Genomic DNA, 18,953 nt, shown 5'->3' on the forward strand with positions numbered 1-18,953 from the left:
CCTCCCAAAATACTCCATTCTTGTTTTAGAAGCTCTCTGCCTATCAACACTCCTCTAAAGAAATAATTCATAACGGTTAGGACTGGAATCGGGTACCATTTAAGCCACCATATTACTGTACAAGCAACCTACTGATCACCTATCTAGATGGGCACCTGAATCCAGAACAAAGAAAATAGCTGGATAGAGTCACTCACCATAATCTGGATCAAGTCAGAGGAACAACCAAAGGCTGAGAACGACCATAGGTTTTTTCTTTCGTGATGTTAGAAGCATCTATTTTCCTTGCGCTTTTCCCAAGAATTTCTCTCTCATTATCTCTGCTTGAAGGTCACGTCTAACAAAATAAGAGCGTCAAGAACTAAGGTAATGATTTTCAATTTCTGTCACAGTACAAGAATGAAAAACCCTGTTCTGTTTCATTAGGGCTCCAGGTGACTTGCCCCCAGAATACTCAGCCTCCATTAAAACTAACACAAAAATACCACGAGATCAGACTGTTAAGGCACAGAATAAAACCCATTCTGACCGGCCTCGACGCAGTAGATTATTTTATACAGTCTCTTTAAACACAACCATCTGCTGCGAGAACACATTCCCATTCAAATTTCTGTGAGACTTAGCATTATATTATCATATAAATTCTCGGCGCCATTCCTTGTGAAAGACGCCCTGCCCTCTCTGCCTCCCCGCTTCATGTAGTTACGATGAATGGTTTCTCTCTCCAAAGGTCCTGGTTAATGGGATTTACATAAGATTGTGCTTTGGCCTCTAATGAAAGGGAGGCAAATACTCTGGCTCATAGCCTCCGACTGTCATTTTCTGGAGACTGGCTTCTGCTTGAGGTCCTAGAGTGCTCCAGTGTGTGCTTCAGACACCAGAGGCAGCACCAATACTGCTGCCAGGAAGAAGTGAAATATGCAATAAAGCCCCTTTGCTTAAATTTCAGTAATAACGTTATCAGAAACAGCCCAAAGATACTACTCAGACGATGAAGATGAAGCTGGGTGCAGCTCAGCCTGGGAGGGAGAAGAGGCTGCGTAACCATGCAAGTGCTCCTGTCACAGGCTGAGAACGTGCGGGCCTGGCGAGAGCCACATAGGGACGCGGTCCTCCCGTTCTCTCCTCTCCCTAGTATAGCTCTGCTCGACTGAAAGTATCCATTTTATTTGCCATTCATAGTAGCCATGCAACACTTTATAGGCATTACAACATTGCATAAAAAAAGCTCAAAATCTTAGAATACACTGATCATCACTGATTATAGTTAAATAAAACTGATATCTACACTAATGACAGTTAAATATGCCTCACAAATAGCTCACCAAATACAATAGTTCAGCACAAAGGCTTATCCCTTCCTTCCAAAAGGACAAAACCAGAAAATCCCTCCTGTACTTTCCATGAGTAACAGTGCCCAGCAGATAAGAGTTCTGCTGGCCCTGGCCACCAACAGCTGAACTCAAAAAGTTAGGCTAAATTTTCCATCTTAAAGTTTTTTTTCCAACGCCTCTGGGCTGAATTCTAGAAATGCTGGAATAGAAAAAGCAGCTGATAAATGAAATCCCAGGAGTGCCTGGTTTTTATACAATGCTCGATTCAGTCTGAAGACCCAAGTGATTCTGGTATGTTCTCAAGAAGCATCTTCAGTTTAGGAGCTGGGCTATGGGAGGCAGGCAGGGAGCAGATGGAAGAAGAAAGCTCCTTCTAAAAAAATACCTAGAAAGTCACCTATCACTAATTACTGACGTTTTGGAAATCATGTCATAATAGTTCTTTACACTTGTCACATACCAGTGTAGTTTTGTTGACTAGATTCCAAAATAGAAAGTTGCACAGAGACAGAGAAAATAAAAACTAAACCAAGAACAAATTTCAGAGAGCATGCAGAGGTAGCAAGACACCTCTGACATTGAACCCAGAGACTCAACACACTGCAGTGGCTATGCTTACAGAGGCACAACGACAAGGCTAACACAGGCAGGCTGAGGGACCACATCAAGGTGCTCCTTGCAAGGAGGCAGGTTATAGCAATGGGATAACAACCAGCGAGCAACTTGTACTTTGAGCATGGCAGCCAGTTAGCTGCAGGGTGATTTGAGAAGAGCAGGACACCCAGCATGGGGAGAGGGGTGTTGGGTCCCTGAAACAGGTGGGAACAGCCAACTCGATTTTACCACAAAACAAGTTCCTGACCATCCCCGTTTGTCCTAGCCCGCTCCAGTTCCGTTGAGTTGTGCTGCTTCAGGGCCGTTGAAACTGGCTTTAATTGCAAAAGCCTCTGTTTCTGGCTTCTTCACCTATTAAAACTCTCAATTCAGCAAATCTGCCATAGAAAGAGCAGGACAGCAGCCCAGAACACTGAACACTGCTGAGGAAACCTGAAAATGTATTTTTTCATATCATTAAAAAGTTCTTAATTATGAAGCACATGGATAGCTCCTTTTTGTCACGTTTTCAAACAAAGGGCAAAAACCATTTACAGCAGCCAAAATGGAGTATTTCAGCTAGCCAGACTAGCTAAACAATACCAAAGAGAACTGGCTCAAAAGGCGTAACTATTTAAAGTAGCAAAAGAAGCAAAACGACACTCAATGAAAGCAGCTTAGCCCTGCTAACTGAAAAATTTTCAGCTCTAGGGACAGTGTGAAAACAGGTAAGCAGCTACTACAGCAGCACTGAGTTCAAAGATGATTAAGTAAAGCTAGTCTTAACACCACCTTCCCTCACTCAAAATCCCCAAACCTAGAGATAGTTGAAACTCAAGACTGAGAAAAGACTTCTGAAGATCAGATTCTTCAGCATCCCTTTGGTCTAGCAGAGTTTCATGGGAATACTGCATTTTATGGACTGATGTCATACGAGAGTCCAATTTTGTTCCTGTTTGCTCCACAACTTTATTTCTCTCATGTATTCCTTTCTCATTTTCTAATTCCAAAAGTCACCACGGTTACCCCAATCTGTACTTTTAACTTCACAAGGCTTACCCATGAAAACGTTTCCCTTATATACAAACTCTCTCTCTACCCACTTATGTGATTTAGCATATATAAAAATATGTTTATTAGCAGAGAGAGGAACTCTCATTATTCACACTGGCTTAACTGTAGGCTTCTGAGGTTCTGCTGTGAGACCCTCATCTTAGTATGAAATTTCATAGTGATACAAAATTCACACAGGTTTGCAATTTCAGCCCAGAAGCAGGTATCACCTATAGGTTTGAGTGATTCTGTCTGGGGTTCTGGTCCATGTGGCTGATGTCCTCAGGATGAGCAGTAGCCCATTGGGGATGTGCTTCACGAATGAGGAAGAACGTTCCCAAGAGCCACAAAATTCCTGACGTTTTCACTTAAAGGTGTTTTTTTTTTTTTTAAGCGTCTCAATACACAATGAGGATTTTTCACCTCCTTTGACATTTTTCACAAAAGATTTTATCATGCATCTGGATCATCACCAAAAACAATAGGGAGAAAGCAAGCTTATTCTCCATCTCTATCTGAATAGGAATGTGCCATCCTGCCAAATACCTGTGGACATTTCCTATGGTTTAGTATTTTGTCATTGCACATACGTCCAAGTCTGATAGCATCTGCCTTACAGAGAGAGGCTCTGGTAGCCATCTGCCATTTGGGAAGAGAGAAGGGTGATTTGATACGTATTTTTATTTGAAGGAAAAAAGACAGTGAAATATATGCAGCTGTGTTTTTTGCAGTGAGAGCTGATGGTGAGAGCTGATCAATTTTAACAGGTGGCACTTCTAGAAATGGCAATTCAGCAGGTCAGCTCACAGGCAGTGTAATAATAACAGTATCAACCCAGTGAATCTCTGCAGTTAACTGACAGGTTACCCACAGGAAGTGTGTTATTATTTTAAATAGAGCTAGAGAACGTGGGGAAAACTTGCCCAGCAAGCAAAGTCACTTTTAAAGAACTCATGCATAAGAAATTAACAGAGGAAAAGAAGAGATGGAGAAGGCAGCCAAGATACCAAGGCTCAGATTTTTCAAGGATGGGTTCCCTCTTTGTGAATATTTGCATTTTTATTTTGTATCAATAAGGTTCTTTCTGTATTGCATAGGTCCTGAAGGAGCAGAGAGCGCAGAAATTAAAGCTACCTGTGGTGATTTTAACCTATGCAAATCAGAGTGCTCTTCGCAGCCCTTGTGTGAAAGAGTCACATTTAACATTACAACAGTCTATGGAATCTTTCTTAAGGTTAAGTGCAAAAATAAACAGCCAGAACACATCAGTAGATCCAAAGTTCTTAAAACAAAGGGTTCTCATTTACACCTGCCTCCAAGCAGACAGAAACCAGAATGCGTGATTTGTACTGACAAAGCATCTGCTGCAGATACACAAACACGGTCACATCGGCTGTGTTTATCATCTTCTGAAGATCTATTTTCCTTTATGTGAATGTATAGCTCATACTAGCATTAATTTGAATTACATGTACATGCTGCCATGAAAATATTGTGTGTGTGTGTGAGTGAGAGAGAGAGAGAGAGAGAGAGAACGAATCGCATTTTGGGAGGGAAAGGGATTTTCAGCATTTGAGCTTCAAAACACAACTTGCACACACACACAAAACAGAATAACCTACAAGTGACCGAAAAATTCACTACTGAGTGCAATGTGTTTAGCAAGCAGGTGGAAAAGAGGAAATATTGATGCAGCAAAGACCTGCATATTCTTTGGTCTCAAGAAATTAAACACAAAGGCGTTAGATATAAATGCCAGACATGCAACTGATGTAGCATGCAAAAAGCTCTGCATGAATTGATTTGTTCTGGGTTCCTTTCTGCCTATGCATTCCTCCTCCCTCCCCCCCAAGAAAAACAGCTTTTAAATCAAGATGAAAACAATCTGGCAAGAAGATTTTTGGCCCTTGATTTTTATACTTTGGTAGGAAAGTTTCACCAATCGTAAGCCAGTACATGGACTTTAAAGAGTGCTTACCACTTAAAAACATGAGGAATTTGATTTTCAAGAGCAAGAAAAAATTGCAAGAAAAATTCTCACCCCTTGCCTCTGCCTTCCAAGAAATTTTTCCACTTTGAATTTTCCAGTGTGTGTGTGTGTGTGTGTGTAGGGAACTAAGAATAAACTTGAAAACAAGTTAAAAATAATTGAATAAAACAGTTTGGTTCTGTGAATCATTCAAAAGTCCATGGCCCTTAGTTTCACTTCTAGAGCAAATACCCTGATTAAAAAAAAAATATCCAAACCCAAGATAATTTGAATCTATAATCTCTTTTCTAGTATCTTTCACCTCATTTCTGACTTTTGTGAACTTTGGCTACTCAACAGAAATGTGTATTTGTATTTGAGGATGAACCTCACTTTTTTTTTTTAAAAAAATCTTAACATCTGCTTGCACCTATTTATTTCATGGTAATTATAGAGTTACTGTTTGTTCACTTCACCTGAAATTGTTTTTCTAAGAAAGAGTGCCTAGGAAGAGAGCTGGGGAAACCATTAGTCTGACACTGACTTCTACAAGTCAAAGATGTTGCCCAAAATAGTGCATCTCATCAGGCACGGGAGACGTGCCTCATGCCTGGCGCATCAGCAGCCTGCCCTGGTTTAGACTAGGTTGATGCCTGGCAGCATCATGCAGTCTTCTGAGTCCTACCAGCCATTGCATAAACACAGGAGCCCCTGCTGAAAAAAGCTCTCAAAGACAGCAGAGATATCGCCTGGAAGGGAGGACTACAGGATGACAGCAAGCGCAAAGTACCAATGTCACTGGGTACGTGGCTGGTGCAGCACAGCGAGGACGCTGGGCACGGCTCAGTTTTTCACGTGCTGAAATGCTCGTAGTTGGAGCGGAACGGTTCCAGCTGCTCCATGCAACGCATGCCACCAGAATGTTTGTATCATGCAACAAAGCATGGTGCCAAGACCCTACCAGAATTTGCAGAGACCACAGCAACCAGAAAGTATGGCACCACATTTTCAGCAAGGAAAGGAGCTTAAACTAGAGGGATGGACTTCAGTTCAGACCCGTACCAACATGGCCGTCTCCATTTTGAATCCTGAGTTAGTATCTTAGCAAGGCTCTCCGTGCCATGTCATTGCTGCAGCTAGGCTGGTACCAGCAGGAGCTCCATAACATGCCCCGTTGTGTGCGTCCATATTGCTTTCTCGTGGATATCAAAAATGTGGATTTTTTCACTCAGTGTGCTATTTATTGAAAAATTGGAAACTTTTTGTTAGTATCCAGGAAGTAGAGCTCTTCTGAAAATTCTCCTCCGAGTGTTCCTATCTATGAAGGTTTCTAGCCCATTTTTGTCATCCTCAACAGCATCTAATCCCTGGGATAGAGTCTGGACATCTTTACCCTTTTCTGCACCCAAGAGAAGGAAATGCTGGTGTGTCAGCCCAGTTGACAGGAAATTAGTGCACAACAAAACTGTGAGAACTATACAGAAAAACACTTTTTTGGTCAGCATTATTACTTAGAGGTTTCCCTATATTATGAACACACACAAACACTAAAAAGTATCCAAGTGGATAAAACAAAGCTGAATTTAATGACACAGATCATTGAGCACCTTTTAAATTCCCTGGCTCAACATACAAGTCAGTCTTGCAATGATTTGTGAACATTTGTTAATATCAGCTAATGATAGTGTTTTCATTCTTAGTGCATGGAAGCAATATAGTAGCTCAGTACATGCTTAAGATCCCAGGATGGGATTAATGACTAACATGATAAAGTCTGGAGTGTGGTATGGATTTTTTTTTTTTTACTGGACTAGACTTATTAGTCATAATGAATAAAATATTCTATTAATTCATTTTACTGCATGCTACAGAATATGAGCAGTAATAATAGCTGAGAATAAAAGACTGCTGCATTCCATTTCTAGCTGCTAGTCACACAGAACAAGCTGCTCCACTGTAATTAACCCTCTTAGCTCACACAATTAAGGGCTATCTTTTAGAACTGAATGTCCTAATTTTTGCATCTGTCAGTTGCCTCACATGCTGCAATCTTTGTTAGGTACAGCAATCAAATGAAATTAAAATTATTTGCTGCACCTTCTGTCCACCTCCACCCTCACCTCAGCTTTCACAAAGTTGCCATTATCACTTCTTAGTGAGCAACTTCTTGCAGGTATTCGCTATTCAATCTAGTTTGAGTACACATTTCACAGGCTGACTCATTACTTCTGACTGAGGAAAGGTAAGACTGGAAATTCAGGAAACAACTATTTCAACAGTTGCTTTCCAGGAATTTTTGCAAAATTATATACTTTGTTGGTTTTCTGAATGATCTACACAATTGCACAGAGCATTATAGGCTTGAAATAGAATTTATTTTTTAAAAACGCAACTCAAAATCCTCTGAATTTGGATAACAATGGGCCTCCATGTTGTTAATAAAATGTCAAATCTTAGTGGTTTTCTCCTTGTTTCTAGGACAGATTTCTCCCCCCCCTTCAATTGTTCAAATTGTATTTCTTAGTGCACAATACTAATTTTCTCAAAGGCAATAAAAATCCTTACTTTTGCTGGCACTCCACCTTCCTCTACATGGTACCTGACAGAAATCACTGTACTTTAAGTTCTACATAATGGCTAACGTTACATAATACCACATTATTACAGGGAAAATGCACAGTTATTATTGTCTTCTAAGTCAGCAACGTTCATCTTATAACAGGGTTCTAATGGATGTGTTTGGGGAATGTGTCATTATATAGTCACATTGGTTTTTTTTAAAGGAAAACTATAGTCACTTCTACAATTCTTCTGCTACACAGGACACGTGTACTTGCGTAGTACAAAGTAGAGGCTTTCAAAGAAGAAGAAAGAAAAGAAAAGAAAGCAGGTTGCCACCATCAAAAGCAATAAAATGTTCAAGCTAAAATCCTGGCCCACTTAAAATCTATACGAGCTGCTGCAGTTTAACACTCTGCTCCCCATTTGCGCAAATGGCAACGGATGTTTATTGGATGGTTTTCAGCAAAATAGTAGCAGTCACTGAGATTTTCAGTGTGTAAAGGGGGGAAAAAAATCAACTAAGGAAACCTCAATGCAAGTTAATTCTCTTTTTTTGAAACATAAACACCTTTGGAATGTAAATCAGGTCACAAATGAAAAAGTCAAAGTGAGACCACCTCATCTTAAGTTCCTCCCTCCTTCCATGGTTTCATATTATCTGCTCTTAAACTCTTACTCTTTTCCCTGGGACGTTAATCTACTGTCCCAAAGAATTCACCAATAATACTTTTCCTGCTATTAAACCTAGTTTCCTGTAATTGTTTTTTCATCTAGTTACGAGTCTCAAAAAAACCAATGGGAGGACAGAAGGGCGCAAGAATGAATCTCCCTCTACAAATACTTCATGCAGAAGATCAAGACAATCAAAAGTCGCGACCTCAAAGGAGCAGACCTAGGCTGCGCTCGGGGGGGTTGCAGCCTCATTGGCCATGGCCAATCCCCTCAGCACTACTGTGGGAAGAAGTTCAGCAAGATCCCAGCAATGCCCTTAAAAAGCTGTGCGGAATGCAAAGGTGCCCTGCACGTCAGAAGAAAAATGGATGAGCTCTAAGCACAGATCAACAAGTTAGACATACAAATACATTTCCTTCCACCACACACAACCACCTTCTTTACAGCCTCCAAAGGGGCATCAAGTCACCCTCTTGACCTTAGTTATTGTTTGGCTAACCTGTCCTTTCATTTGTCTAATCTTCCCTCATAGCCCAGTGCTCCAGCTCCATAATCACACAGGCTGCTCCCGTCTCAACTCCTTCCAATTTATTGACATCTCCCTAGTGACACATCCAGGAATTAATACATTCTTTATGTGGCTATGGCACCTGGAAGTGGAGACTTTTGCCTTTTAGTTCATGACAAAGTCTCTGTGTGCAGGCTGGTAATCACATTGACCTTTATTTACTTATCATTGTTTGCTACTGCCCTGCGTCGCAGCAGTACCATCCGGCGATGCTATGAGCTCTGCTGGTCCGTGCTCAGCAGCAGAAGCAATGCTTCCTTGAGAAGCTTGTATTTCCAGTGAGTATATTCTGACACCTGGGTGGGGGAAAGCCTGTGACATAAAAGAAGCACCCGTGGCTGTTTCTGAGAAAAAGCTTCAGTTCTGCTCAGAAAAAATGCTGCTGTTTCTGAGAAAAAGCTTCAGTTCTGCTCAGAAAAAATGTTGCTTATCCACGCTCCACAGAGTAATCAAGGAGCTTCCTCTGGCCTCTGGGGTGTTTAAAGAAGGCCATTGGATCATGGGTCCTAACTCCCCAAAACAGATCCTTGGTAAACAGTTCATAATTGTGTATGTTTGTGAGATCCCTATTGCAGCTGTGCACCCACACTCAAAATGGGAAGCTCAGCTGTCTCTACAATTGTCTTAAACAAGGCAGGATCCAAAAGGAAAATATAATCCAAGCTACAAGCTCTTTGAGAAAAAGAGAGAAGCAGCTTTTGTTTTGGGCTGAGAATCGATACACAGTTCATATGGGGCACACAAGAGACAGTACCATTAAATATCATAAGTGTATATAAGGCAATGACCTGCAATACTTTCACCATGCTAGTCTAGTCTCAGCATCAGGAATGAGACCACCACATAGCCTATCTTTTCTCTTCTAGGGCCATTATACTTCTACCCACATGCTTGGATGCATACAGTGCCATGGTTGGACAGCAAGCCTTCAGGATGCCAATAGGCTGTGCAAACAGGTCCTGGGCACAGAGCAAAGAGCTGTCTTTTCCTTGGAAATGCATATGCAGCCTTCTGCTAGTTCACTGAAAATATGAAAGAGTCAGCCTTCCCACAGCCTTGCACAGGCTTCAGAAAAGCCTTTAAAATCCCCAAACACATTTGACAAGGTCAGAGCAGAAAGGAGGATTTTCACTTACAGGGTGACTGCAGAGAAAAGTGCAAATCAAATTTGCCCAAGAACTCTTTGGGTGCATGTTTGTTCCATTTCTGGGTAGTCCCAGCAAAGTTCTTCAGCCCAGGATGTTTGCCCTTTCAGGTGAAAGTTTGGAGTTTTTCAGGAGCACAAGAATTTTGTCCCAAACAAGCTCTCTGAAAAGCAGAATCAAAGACTGTTTTGCATGAAGACTGAGCACTAATACAGGTTCTCTGATGTCTAACAAGGATTTAGCTCACACTACTGAGTCGCCTTCCACTGGAGTATTATTAACAAGGTCTCTCCAGTCCAATGATTCCCCCCCGAAACACACACAGATTTCGTAGGAACTCAGGGACCTCTATCCCTCTCAAAAATCCCATTAATTACTAGATTCAGTATTTATCAGCAGTGCTGGGACTGAAAGACATTCTCAGGCAGTAGAATCACAGGATTCTTTGCTTTACAACTCTGCCATGACTCAGAAGTAAATGCATTATTTTTGATATGTCATTTCAATCAGTGTCAGTGGTCTGTGTAGATAAAAAAAGCAATAAACATGCTCTGGCAAAGCAGAGGTCACCAAATGTAATATCTGGAGGAGATGAGTCAGATGAGTTATTTTCTGAACATTAAGATTGTTTACAAATCTAGCCAGTGTTCATTAGTTATACAGAATTTGTGTACATATTTTTTACTCTACAAGCAAAACCATCCCTTTTTATTATCTTCTTCCATCTCTCCCTAGCATATGGTATTTTCATCTTGCTAATAGGATTACATTTTCCTTTGCTAGGTTGTACCAGTCACAGAATTTTGTTCCAGATTTTCACTGCTTCTATCACAAACTCTTCTCTATTAGCAAATGTCAGCCCTGTAGCATGAAGGTGTGGAAAAAAGACAAAAAAAAAAAAAAAAAAGAGTGCTAATGCCAGCTGTTGAAAGGCTCAGAGCAGCCTGTGAATCCCAGGGGGACGGAGCCCCCACGGAGAGGTGGCCTCAAGCTGCACCTTCTCTGGAGTCAGGGGCTGATTGCAGGCTAGGACCTCATTTGCAGCACAGTTTGGAGCCAGCTGCTTTACAAGTACAGAGACTCTCTTGCAACCAAATTCATGCCTTGTCATTCCTACCTCAAGTATACCATGAGTGACAGTCATCCACAGCAGCACTGGAAGGAAAGGGAAGGGAACAGGCAAGAATGAAGCAGACTTTGCAAAAGGAGCTGCTAGCCAAAGCTGTACACCTCTGGGATCGAGTGTGGTAGGAGATGAGTGACAGAATAGTTTCCCCTCCCCCCCCCCCCCAGATATTTCATTTTCATGGAAAAATTAGAGAAAATTAGTTCTACTATTTCTTAGGGTATCATCTACATCACCACTTGTGCTAATTAAATGGGACAGGACAAATTCCACCATCACCTGGGTAGCTGTATCTTTAGTTTATTTGCTGTGTAGCAGGTCTCTCTCAACTGAGATTTACTCCCTCATTTGTTGGTGCCAGGTAACATCACCTGAAGATGCGTTTAGTTTACAAATGCAGACATGTCCATCCCTTCCCTGCAATCTTGCTAGAAGAATTAATTAGTTCAGATGACAAAGCACCAAGGGGAAGGAGCATCAAGGTTAATAACACATATTAATAAAATATCAGCAAGGAAAAATGACTAGCTATGTTCCAGCTAAGCCATCTTCATGAACATAATATGCCCCTATCTTTGTAAGAGAATATTTATCAGTAGATTAGGAGGGGAAAATAATGGAGATGAAATAATGCTGCAAGATTTCAGCTACAATTGGATGCTCTGGTTATTGCTGTGCTGGTAACAAATCTGGAGCCACAAATGGAACAAACTTAGCAGAGAGCACTAATGTCTGGAAGCTGTTCCTGACATTTGTTTTCAGGGGGATTCCAGCCTGGTGCAATATTGCCTACAATAACAAGAGAGGGTGATTTGCACGCAATTACTTTTCATTTATTGGCACTGGGTTACACTCTTGAGCTCTGACATTGCCGTGCACAAAGAGAACTGTCCTGGGGGAAGAGGCAACAAGCAGACCAATTTTTCCCTGGGGGCTATGATTTTAAGACCTCCTAATAGCGGTACAACATGACAGCTGCCAACATTTTCTGGCACCACCCTGCACCTCTATGCCTCCCTGTATACAAACAAGTGCAAAAATGACCTATTTTCACTTCCACACTAATGCTAAATGCCCAGGCCCCAGATTTAAAGGGCAACAACACCAGGCCTCCAGCAGTCAGCACTGTGTTAGTGCCACTGCGCAACTCCCTCTTTAGATCCCACCCTGGTCTTTGCTTAAGTACCTCAGAGATGACTGAAAAAACCCCACAGCTCTTACAATATAATCTTAAGTAGAAGATAGGCTATAATAAACAATGCACGTAGGAAAGATGACCTTCCCTAAGTAAATGAACCATAAGCCTGTCCTCACTTTCAATTTCACTTACACAGAGCTTTATATCCAGGGAATAGGTTTGCAAAGCGGGGAAACACTGAGATGCCAGGAAACTGTCAGCTGTCATCTTGCCTCAAAGTACGACCTAAATTTTCCTTCCATCTTTCTGAAAAACTTCACTTTATCATCCCCATTATGTACCTGGCTATTCCCACCAGAAGTAAAGTGAGGGGAAGCTCATCAATGAATTTATTTGTATGGTTTCATCATTACTCCAACTAGATACTTACCCACAAGGTACAAAACAGTTAGAAAAGCAATACAGGCACATTCTTTGATGAGCAGGCAGGAAATAACATTTTAAATTCAACTAATGACCCATATCCTTGCTTGGGTTCGGGTCAAAAGGACAGTAATAAAAACAATAGTAGTAACAAGGGTAAACCTTATTCGGAGATTCACAAGAAGCATTCCTCCATAACATTATATCCTCAGAAGGGAACTGGAAATTCATCTCTCTCCCCTTCTTGATTTTCCAAAGTAAGAGGAAAGCCTTAATCCAGAACTTTCTGGAGAAAGTCTCTAGAACTAAACCTTCGGCAGGCAGCAAAGAACAAAATCTGCATGCACTTGACACAGCCTAAGATGACTGTTTTTGTTTCATAAAACTAGGCACACATTTTAAAAATGGTAATCCATTCCCAACACAAAGAAAACAAGAATCTACTCTCTTCTGTGACTTGTACTGATTTATGTCACTCCAAAAATCTCTTGCCACAGTTTAATAACTTAGCTGTAAAATGAAAAGATGCTTTCATGCTGCTAAAGGAAGGTTAACATATTAGAAAGAGTGTATTTGCATTTAATGAGTGAAATTAAAAAGCTCTACTAGATCCCTTGAAGGCTGCTTCGAAAAGTTGACTCCTGTTCAGAAAGGCTACCTTTTAAAAAAATAAGTGCGTGTAATACAAACCTGAAAGACTGGCTATAGGAAGCATGACTCCCCCTGCCCCCAATCCTTTCTCCCCCCTAAAGTACAATCTATAAATAAAATGCTTAATAGTACCTGGTTGTCTTCCCCAAATTGAAGAAACTTCAACCCTATTGTATGAGGCACCAGCACCTCTAAAGAGCTTAGAAATCAAACAAATGAGATAAGACAAAAGGCATGACAAACTAATCACTGTCACTCAGAGGGGGCACAGAGAGGAAAGATGTACAAAGCAACAGGAATCTTTACTGACTCCAACCACTTCCATGGACACTTTTCTCCTGTTGAGGAACACCTTCAAATCTTCCCTGAGAACATGTAAGAAGATTTGAAGGTGTTACCCAACAGGAGAAAAATTCAGTTTTCCTGAAGCCAAAGTTAAAATAGAAGTTAGTACTGGCTCAGTTTGCAGCAACTTTTTTCCAGCAACGCGTAGGCCATCAACTTGCGAGGACAGAACAAGGCCCACAAATAATGTAAAGATATCAAGTGACAGCCTTTCTGATGCCAAAATAAGAAATTGCTCAAATAAGCCCCTGAGTACTTTATCTCCTCACATCACTACATAAACAACAATTAATTCTCAAAGCACCTGAAACAGAGACAAGTAGAACTAATGAGAGCAGAACAGTGGGGAAAGTTTGCAATGAAACGCAAGGCCCCAAGACATCACAGGGATGGGGTGAGGAAGCGGCAATATGGTTAGGTGATACAGGAGCTGCTCACTAGTACTGTGCAGGACATCACTTTAGTCCACATGCAGGAGAGCAGGACGGCCCTACGGGACAGCATCCGTATTGACTAACTCCCAAAAGATCCTGCTGAAGAAACAGTATCATGACAGTGAGGACAGTAGCTATCCTGCCCAGCTTCAATGCCTACAGGTATCAGCACTTACAGCATCTCCAGTGACAAATCCGGTTGAAAAACATCCTCCCTTATTACACATTATTAACTCACAGTGACAGCTCTACTGAACCCTACTCAATTAACTTGGAAGATTTTTCCACATCTTTCCATAGTTAATAATGATTTAACAGTGTGTCAAACTGCCTCATCACTACACCCAAAAGAACAACAACAAGAGAACATTTATACAAATGAAAACCTTTACCATGTTAAATATGCCCTCAACTTCCACTGAGCAAATAGAGCCAATTCACCAGCAAGCCGTACTAAGGCAAGGCATGTGCTTTGATGGACTGAGGCCAGAATATGCAGCTCTGCACAAGAATGAGAGAGTTGGAAAATAACATGGAGGGAGGGAGAGAGTAAAAGTACATAGTTTTTGTGAGGGATGTAAATTTGTCTTCCTAGTTTATCTTTTTTTTTTTTTTTTTTTCAATTACAAGTGCTCTAGCAGAGCTTCGATACATTAATTTTATGCCTAACCGAATAATAGTAAATTTTTATTTTTCCTCTGTAATAGATTCTTTTATGGGAGTCCTTCTGGTGCCATTCTGTTTCAGGGACAGATTAGCCCCGCTAGCTAGTCCAGCCTCCTGCAGTGATTCATTGCAGAGGAAAACAGTTTGAGGGAGAAAAGGGAGGATTTTTACTGTGTCTTTATGCTAGTCTTGGCAGCTGTACCATCAACCATTAGTCATATTTCAACTCTTTAACCATCAACAGCTTCTGACAAACACTTGACAGACACAGGGTAAGATTTTCAGTGATATATACTTCCATTCTTATCTTTTGATATCCGGGAGTAGAAAATTTCAACAAAAAAGGGCTTTATGCTAAGATGACCATAAATCTCAAAGTGTTTACAACAGAAGACTGACCAGACAAGTTTATTAAATCTATAAAGGATTTGATGTATATCAAACTGTTACATAAAGTCAATACTTTGGAAAGAACTAGACAATAAATACTCTACAAGAGGCAATATTTCTATCACACAGAAAGCACTCACATAAAGATTAGGAGACCAATTTCACTACTGAATGTCAGTCTGCTGTAAGACGACTGTTATTGTTTTTCTGACTTATCACAGGCGTGAGAAGCTGTAACAATATTCTGAGCCAAGCTAATCAGGCTATCAAAGTTAGAACTACTCTTTTACCTTTTAAAAATCACTTTACTTTGCAAATAAAAAGAACAACCTCTTGCAGGTGTTAGGGGAGACAGGAAAGGAGATTTATTATAGCAAGCAGTAAAAAAAAAAAAAAAAATCCACAAATACAACCCTCCCTCAACTATTAACAAATTAAAACGTTCCACTGCTGGTAAGTGTACAGGGCCAGTTTGTCCCTCCGCTTCTGGCTCCAAGCAAGGCACAGCGGTCAGTCAGCCCCGGAGGAGCAGCCCCCGGCCCCGGAGAGCTCGGGGCCCACGTGGCCGTCGTGCCTCTGTCGGCATCTTCCCGCCACGTTTCTGGCGCTCAGCACTCTGCTGGGAGGAGGCTGGCAGCTCCCGCCGTGCACGCGCCGCTCGGTCCGGGGAGGACGCATCAAGGGAAGGGGAGGAAACAAGGGCGCTTGAGGCAACATGCCTGAACAGGGAAATCCAGTGAATGATGCGCTCATCCTGGCATAAGTGTTTCACATTGATTCGACAAACCAAAGCATCGCTTTGTTACAAGAGCGGCATGAAGGAAGGTGGGGATTTATTTTTCTGACAGACCACTGAAAACCTCTGACAAAGATATCAATATTGTCCATAAAAGCACGCTCATTTCCCCCCCCCATCTATAAACTGAAGATTCTTTTAATTGCTCAGATGCAAAAAAAACCAAAAACAAAAAACAAAACACTTAACTAGTTCAATTTTAAACAGAAGTCAAAAAATAGTAGTAGTTGGGGGAAGAGAGTTCTTTTTGAAGCATTGACCAACTAACAGTTCAAGGGCAACCACTTCTTTCATTCTTATTCTTTGTTTTTTCCAGGTTGCAAAGCCCTGCCTCCCACAGCAGCCTCCGAGTCCGAGGCAAAAGTCCAGCTCCATGGCAGACACCCTGCCAGGAGCGCCGTGTCCTGCGCTCGCCGGGAACCAACGGCACGTCCCTGCATGCGGTCCTCTGCAAGACAGCCCCCAGCACGCACCCTGCAGCCCATTCAGCAACCCTCAAATCAGCCTGCGCTCTGTGAGCACAGCTCACGTGCTACCGCATATATTGCCGATCTCAGAGTATAATGCAGAGTCACTGTATTACCTTGAAAAGAATCTCTTCCAGCTACAGATGGCCATAACAGACAACAATAAAAAAGATCAAAAATGCACAGAAAAGAGTCAACATTTGCAGCGTAATCATTACACTGAGAAAACTGCATTGTTGTATTGTGGTGCTTGTCTACATGTGTCCTTTCCAGTTTCTCCATTAGCACCTATGGAAGCATGGAAATACCTTTTAAAGATTACACAAGGTAAGGCTTTATGTAATCCCATCATGCAAAAAATAAAATTCAGAGGTGGTTTTACATCAACAAAACAGAACCACATGTTATCAAACACAGACAAAATTCAGATACAGATTCAAACTCAGACTCAAGGCTATTTCTTTAGGTTGAGTTGCCACCCCAGATTTGAATACCCCCAAGCTTTTGCAAAGGTCAGATGTGTGCGACAGCATCCTGTTTAGCGCAGTGCTTGGCATACCACCCACAGCAGAAGTGGAGAACAGAACTTTCCGTTATCCCAACACTCTTGGAAAGAAAACCAGACTAAGAATTGTGAAGGACACACCTTGTTACCTTTTTACCATGGTAACATCGGTTATATAAGTAGCATAAAAGCAAACAGAAACATGGAGTTCAAAATGGAAACTTTTAAACTTTGGTTCTGTTTGAAGCAAAGTTGCAAATTTGAGCACTAGAACAGGTACTGAGGAAAAATTTATTTTCTCTTTTCACACACCATACGTTTCACCCACCATCATTCCAATGATCAGCAAAGAATACAGCAAACAGTTTGTATTCTTTGTACAAGTGAAGAGACAAACCCTTTACAGGAAAAGATTAGATGACAGTCTAAGTGAACATGGCTATTAATAATGAACCCCAGTCCAGAAGGGAATCATAAATTATACTTAGCACCTCTCACTTGCATTCCTGGAAGGATGAATCTAACAGATTGTCTTGCATACAGAAGAAAGGAAATGACATGAAACAGTTGCTCATTATTATCAAGGACTGAAACACAATGAAGTTAACTAAATTACGAGCAAATGCCATATGCCTACAGGGTGTGAGATATACGCAGTACAAAACATGTTTTTTCGTCTAACACACACTTTTCTTCATAGGATCTAAACAGATGTGCTTGGAGGCCACCGTTTTATGAAAAACATGACACGCATGGATGCTAGTAACTCAAGACAGAAGCTAAGGACTCAATGTCAAAATAAAAAGCAGTTTTATGCTTCAGGTAATGAACTGTGTTCTTCCTGTCTGTTGTAGATCTTCCACTGGCTGTCTTTAAGGAAGGAATCTTCCACATCAGGAGATGCTGATGAGCTTGGGTACTGGGGATCTGGAATTCCTTCTAAGGAGGACTTAAACTAAAGGGAAACAGTTACCTTAATTACAGGAACAAAATTAGCTAAGAGTTGATATTTAAGAAGTGCGTATGTCAGATGTAAGCAGTGATGGAAGCCTCTACCTGAAAGAGGAAATGTGAATGGTAGGTGATAGTTCCAGTCTCGAGAGGTGGACAGAAGCAGAGACACTGTTTTTATTCTGTCACCAACCATAATTCTATTTAAAAAAGAAAAAGGGGGGGGGGGGAGCAAGAAGGTTTTCTTTTTTAGAAAACACAGGGTAATAGGCACCCAGAATCTAAATCTCCTTGCTGAAACTTGCTCCTTGTATAGATTTACCTAACAGGGGACATCAAGTCAGTGTCAGCACATGAAATACATCCCAAAAACGTTTTGTAAATCCTTTTTCTGACATTGAAAGGGACTGTAAAATGTGTTGGCACCAGAATGTGATGTACAGCACTACTGTCTGCTTGATGGATCGGTGTATTGTGTGACGTCCTGTGACAAATGATCTCTATCTTCTGGCTGCAGATTAATTTTCTAGGTCATTTAATAAATTACCAAAAAGAAAAAAAAGGTATTTGAGGGGCAAATAGCTAGAATGGAGTTCGTGACGTATTACCTCTCCCTGAGAATTTTCTGTTGGATTAATCAAAGTAGAGCAGGCTCCTTTGCTGCCTCTTTTTGCAAGGTGATCATAATTCCATGAAGACAGTGCTTACTTTTTATCTTGTTTTGTACAGGAAAATTGGATTTGATGCAGAGGGGAAGAAAATTCATAAGGACAGACGTGACCATGATATGAACTCTTTGTTAAGGTAACAGAATACTGTAATTAATTCCCATTAGAATGATACCGAAAATGCATCATTATAATCAGTATTATATTTAGATCCAAGTTCTAAGTTGGCAATAAGATTTAGTAGCTCTGCATAGATGCATCTTTCCATTTTATTAAACTGTGGACAGAAAAACGTCACCTAGTCAAAGCACTGAGTGGAGCGCTTTGCCACTCATGTCCTCTGGGTCCTTGGCAGAGTTGCTTTATATCACTCTAGGCCCAGCTTTTAGAATTATTTAGATACTTAAACTCACAGATAGAGGTCTAAATAGGATTTAGAGATGTACAGGTAAGGCAGTTACACCTCTGAAAGTCTTGAGAGAAAAGCAGAATGTAC

General features: G+C 41.1%; 1 long non-coding RNA gene across 12 annotated transcripts in view; it reads right to left on the minus strand.

Moving 5' to 3' along the window:
* The window catches only part of LOC104147940 (uncharacterized), a 213,293-nt gene that overhangs the window by 67,424 nt on the left and 126,916 nt on the right, over positions 1-18,953 (minus strand). For 11 of the 12 annotated variants that reach the window (XR_011134834.1, XR_011134842.1, XR_011134839.1 and 8 more), the window contains one exon: positions 198-337. The exons of the other annotated variant lie outside the window; for it this stretch is intronic. This is a non-coding gene — a long non-coding RNA (uncharacterized lncRNA). The remainder of the gene's footprint in view (positions 1-197; positions 338-18,953) is intronic. 12 annotated transcript variants of the gene reach the window in all.

This window comes from Struthio camelus, chromosome 16 (assembly GCF_040807025.1).
Source record: "Struthio camelus isolate bStrCam1 chromosome 16, bStrCam1.hap1, whole genome shotgun sequence".
NCBI classification, from domain to species: Eukaryota; Metazoa; Chordata; class Aves; order Struthioniformes; family Struthionidae; genus Struthio; species Struthio camelus.